Genomic DNA, 5,726 nt, shown 5'->3' with positions numbered 1-5,726 from the left:
GGTATCAATATTTATCGACGGTACACCTTCTTCGATAACGATATAAAAAATGTTTGATATAGTGCACGATATAGGCCCGTGCTATGAGTGACTTGAGTGCTGTGCCTGCCTGTGATGAGGAGATTGTGAATAAAAAAATTAATATTAGTCAAGTTTAAAATAAACATTTGCATTTGAATGTTAGGTGTGCATCAGGGAGCGTCATCAGTGGAGCTCGAGATGCGGTGATGATGTAAGTGACGTTGTTGCATTTTACATTTTTTGTTAGTCTTGCCCACGAGACGCGCCGCTGCTGCGTTATTCATTCAGAATATTAGAGAAATATAGAAGCTCAATGCGGAGAAGATCTTGATTAGGTTAAAACTGAAACCAAGCCATTCACACAGAACGCAAATTCAGCGCATTTTTTAGACAGACAAATATGTCTTTTGCACTCATGTCTCACACAAGAGATGTAGCCATTTAAAGTTAAAACAGTTTAAACGTTTAGAAAAGACTTCGCGACTTTGTGGAGGTTTATTCCTTTTCACTGCATCTCATATGTTTTTAAATGCAATCTGTGTGAATGGTGCTTCGGCTCTTTGGATTAAGCAATGCATAAATACATGATGCTGTTTTTGTTCATAATTGTTTATGCAATTTACGAAATTATATTTGATTTTTATGAGTTAATTTAGACGTAATGCACGTTTTTTTATAGACAGTTATTTCCTTGCGTTGACAAATTTAAATGCGTTGCATTATTTTGCTCATTGCCCCCTCCTGTGGCCTCGGGAGACAAGACAAAAGTTTCCTTAAGACCTATTTAATCTGCATATAAAACATTAGAAATGAGATATGTTTAATTTTTATTTTGTGTTTGATTGTTAAAACAAAATATTGGTTGTTTGTCTCAATAAACTGGGTTAATTTAAAAATACAGTGGTTAAATTAAAAAAAAAAATTCTATTGCTCTTTGTTTTAAAAAAGGTTATAAAAATGTCAATAATTATCAATACCAAACGATATTAAACATTATATCGTTGATACATTTTTTAGCTATATCGCCCAGCCCTAATTAAAAGTATAGTTAATGGAACAGAACTGTGCAAAAAAGTAGAGTATGGATAAATTTGAAGAGAAGGACACAGTGTAAGATAATATGGATTATGCGATCTCTCGCTCTGTGGCTGTTGCTGGCTAGACTTCATCAGCAAAATTTAATGATCTGCTTTCTCTACCTTGTTGCTAGGCAACATTGCCTGTACGACACAAGGAGCTCAAGCCACAGAATCCCACAAGCAGACTGGCATGAGGTCACCAAAAGGGTTTATGGGAACATTTATGTGGCTGTGTGTGTGAGATGTATTTCGCTCATGATATATTTCTTTGTTTTTACTGTTTCTCAGATGTGTTTTTAATTAAAATGTACAGCATTTTTTCCATGCAAAAGTACATGTTATATAATATTGTTAGCACTAACTACTCTTCTTTTGTAGGACCTGCACTTTTTTTAGATGTTATCAGCTTTACACAAACAGGTGAGAATAGGATGGCAGCAATTAGGATCTTGACCACTGGAAAGAAAATGGCAGGAGAAAGAAAGAAAAGCAATATGCGTGAAAAGAGTGTGAAAGATAGAAAGGGAATTTAATATGAATGAATCACACCTGCTAATACTGCTGTTTATTTAGATTCGGCTAAACTGTGCAGTCTTCTCTATCATTTGAACATGCACTGAAATACACATCTTTTTGTAGTTAAATAGAGTTTACCAAATGCTTTTCACAGCAAATATTGCTGACTTTGGTGATCAATGCTCAAAATAAACCTAATTTACATAGAAGGGAGATATGTTTCTGTTGAAAATAATATCAAGTACTTGGTAAAGTGCTATATTAGTGCAGATAACATCTGGATTGTGGCTAGTTATAAATAAGAAACAGGTCTTTGTGATGAAATCTACATACATCTACATGCAAAAAGATGCAACTTCCTGTTGTTTTGGCCCCGAGTTCTAACTGGGGTGAGATGCCTCCCTATACAGTGATTTTGAGCAGCATAAGCATTTTAAAACATCTAGATTTTAACTTCCAGACATAACACTGAGACTTCTCTGGAGAAGAATAGAAAAACAGTGAGAGTAAACAATGATCACAGATGGAGAGTATCGAACATTTTGCTGACTGATGGGCTGCCTTTTTTTTTAGTGATTTGACATCAGCATACAAAACACACCATCTAAAAAAGGACTGCAGAATCTATTGTGTTTATGGAGTGTTTGAATGTGTAATGAACCTCAGCACTCCTGAGGCGTTAGTATGGATTACTGCCCATGAGTCACTGCAGCTAGAGAGAAAGGGAGAGAAAGCCGTAGGTTAAAAGGGTAAACTGATAGAGAGTGTGTAATAAGTGGGGAGCAGAGCTCTTCTTTAGAAGCCTTTGTAACATTGTGTGTGCGGGTGTTGTTAGCCTGCGGGTGAAGAATCAGGTCATGTGTCACCGTGAATGAACGAGCCCTCAGTGAGAAGTGCAGCCTTACTCAGCACTAGAATACACCACTAACATGCTGTCTACAACACACACTCAGTTCACTAACAATACGCAATATGCTACATTACAGACTGCTCATTGTATACTTTCACTCTATACTATAGCCTGCTTAACATAATCTGTAAAGTATAATATACTACAAATTACTGCACCATACTACTACTGTTTAAAGCTCTAATATAATACAAAAGAGCAAAGCATAATTTTTTTATACTGTTACTTATATATACTTTAAATATTTCATCAATGTCCTAAATGAAGCAGGGTTTATAAACAAATCACTTGAATGAATGATTCAGTGACTTGCTCATAAAGACAGTCACTTCTTTAATTGTAAGAGTCAGTGTTTCAATCAAATCGACTGAGTGAATGATTTATTGACTCATTCATACAGAGTCACTTGTTTCGTTATTGAATAAATCTGGCTTTTTAAAAAGATGGCAGTTGTTTCCACTTTTTTTTTAAAGAATTTTTAAAAACTCGATAAAGACATTTATTAACCAAATTTTTCTATTTAAAACAAATGCAGATCTTTTGAAATCTCTATACATCAAAGAATTCTGAAAAAAAGTATTACGGTTTCCACAAAAATATTAAGCTGCACAACTGTTTTCAACATTGATAATAATAAGAAATGTTTCTTGAGCTTCAAATCTGCATTTTAGATTTCTGAAGGATCTTGTGACACTGAAGACTGGAGTAATGATGGAATATATATTTTTTTAATTATAATAATATTTCACGACATTACTATTTTTACTGTATTTGTGTAGAGGAAAAAAAAATATTATTCTCCCCAAACTTTTGGATGGCAGTGTAGTGTCTGAAGCCATGCCACTAGAATATGTCTGGAGTGTATTAAAACATACAGTGGCTTTACTGCTTTAATAATGCATTTGTTGTCATAATGGACTGTAATAGTGTACACTTTATTTGACCTGTTTAACTGAATTTACATTAACATTAGTATTTTATATGAAGCTTTGTGATTAAAAGCAGTAAAAACACTGAAATAGGTCTTGTATGAACTTATTGCAGTGCCTAGTAGAAGTTGGGGATCAAACATGAAAGCCTTGAATAATTATTCATATCATTTTGTACTCATCAGTTATAAAGCTATTACATTTTTAATAATTACCCCCAGAGCCCCTTTTGAGTTTTCCCTTATTTTTCATCCTGATGTTGAAAAACTGGCGGAAGCCAGCTGTTGTAAAAGTGTTTTATCCCGTAAAATTAAATGACTATTATAATCATGTTAATTGCCTGGGCTAAATCCAGATGTTGCTCTCAGACCAATTGATTCTTTTGTCTTACGTGAATTTAATTAAAAGGCTTTGCCCTCTCATAACATAAAAGGCAACTCTCACAAAGCAACCTGTTGTGCAGCTTTTGATGTGCTCTTGAGTTGCTCTTTGATCACATCATGCGGTGTGATTGTATTGCTTAGAACTGCAGCAGAGCACTTCGTTAATCGTTTAGTACACAAAACAACCATGCTAAAGAAACTCCAGTCTGAATATTGACTTAGAATATACTCATCTGTCATGCTACATTATGTTTGATTTAAAACACTTAAGACATTTTTCAAAATGTGACTTTGTGTTCCACAGAAGAAAGTCATACAGGTTTGGAACGTATGGAATCCTGGACTAAAATCTGAGTTTATATCTTGAATTTTTTTTGAAAATGTCTGAAAAGATGAAAAAGTCACAATCACCTTTTTTTTATTTTTTATCCTGGAATGGAAACAAGGTTCTATAGAGATGACATGAGGGTGAGTAAATTACAGAATTTTCATTTTTAGGCAAACTGTTCCTTTAAGTCATAAATTAAGATTGATTTTCTAAATAAGTTCCTAAATGAAACTCTCACGGTTACTAAACAGATAAGATAGGATTCAGGGTTTGGATGTTTACCTAATATGACCTCTGGTGAACATTTGTTTAAAAAAGCTAGTTCTAAAATGTTCTGTGTTGTAGAATGTGATGAAAATACGGTTTGTCCCAGATCTCTGCTATTAAAGGAACAGCTTTGTTACAGTGAATCTGTATGAACTGCCCAAGCGTGAATGACCTACTTCCCCCCCATGGACACAGACTGCTTCATTCGTTCATTCGTTTATTCGTTCCCTCGCTTACACTCTTAGATAGGCCTAGCCTTTAATTAGATACATCTTTAAACCCGCTCTTATCGTTCGTCGAATTGCTTATTGAGTTGAGCTAATGAAATATTCTCTTTGATGAGTGCCGGATGGTGGAGGGTGGATGACCTTTGTTGTAATTGAGTTGATTTCTTTTAACCTGCATTTGAAGGCCATTGGCTTGTTCTCCCCTGCTGTTACTAAAGCAATAAGTCACGAGAGGCCATGGTAAAATCAGTCTAATGCATGGCCTCGAGTGGCTTAATGTGTGTGTGTGTGTGTACAGGTTTTTCTACACTGGTGGGGATTTAAACCTGAATACACACCAACTCATGGGGGTCACCGTGGGGACCTAAATTGAGGTCCCCATGGGTACAAAAGCTTACAAATCATACAGAATGAGTTTTTTTGAGATTGTAAAAATGCAGAAAGTTTTCTGTGAGGGGTAGGGTTGGTGTAGGGCGATAGAAAATACAGTTTGTACAGTATAAAAACTAGGGATGCACCGATACCGGGCCCGATACTGAGCTCTTGTACTCGTACTCGTTAAAATGCCCCGATACCACACAACATGTGATAAGCGCCATATTCAGACAAAGAAACACCAACAACAGAACAAAAGACAGCAGAAAGGAGTTAAGGATGTCTACTACGAAGTATATGTATGCAATGAATATAATGTTAAACATTCAGTATTAAGCCTGTATAGCTGATGTGCGCGAGCTGATAAACAAAGCACGCTGAGTGGATTGAGCACGCGGTGGCGTAGATGCGCGAGCTTGTCGAATGAATATACCTTTCTCACAGACGTCACTGGAAAGTTTGTAGTTCGGTCGGATATGTCAAAAACAAGCAAGTAAAACAGTGCACAAGTTACTTAACGGTGGGGAGAGAGAGACAGAGAGAGAGAGAGAGCAATTCTGTTGTGTGATCTTTGATGTTCACTCACTTAGCACACGTACGCATCACTTGGATTAAAACGAAATCGTAAAAATAAGACCATTCATAGGGGCATTCACTATAAACATCATTTATTTTCAACCTTAGGCATACA

At 35.7% G+C, this 5,726-nt stretch overlaps 1 protein-coding gene and 1 long non-coding RNA gene across 2 annotated transcripts in view; one reads left to right on the top strand and one right to left on the bottom strand.

The window, feature by feature from the left end:
* The window catches only part of LOC107699254 (uncharacterized), an 18,765-nt gene extending 13,267 nt beyond the window's left edge, over nt 1–5,498 (bottom strand). Inside the window, exons 1-2 of the long non-coding RNA XR_001635443.1 lie at nt 5,487–5,498; nt 4,999–5,001 (exon numbers count right to left, since the gene is read on the bottom strand). This is a non-coding gene — a long non-coding RNA (uncharacterized LOC107699254). The remainder of the gene's footprint in view (nt 1–4,998; nt 5,002–5,486) is intronic.
* Nucleotides 1–5,726, top strand: part of LOC107699243 (autism susceptibility gene 2 protein-like) — a 262,039-nt gene that overhangs the window by 76,737 nt on the left and 179,576 nt on the right. The gene's annotated exons all lie outside the window — the stretch shown is intronic.

The sequence above is a fragment of the Sinocyclocheilus anshuiensis genome, unplaced genomic scaffold (genome assembly GCF_001515605.1).
Source record: "Sinocyclocheilus anshuiensis isolate Anshui unplaced genomic scaffold, SAMN03320099.WGS_v1.1 scaffold334, whole genome shotgun sequence".
In the NCBI taxonomy this organism is placed as follows: domain Eukaryota; kingdom Metazoa; phylum Chordata; class Actinopteri; order Cypriniformes; family Cyprinidae; genus Sinocyclocheilus; species Sinocyclocheilus anshuiensis.
The sequence above is the reverse complement of the archived record's forward strand: the minus strand, read 5'-3'. Positions and strand labels throughout refer to the sequence as shown.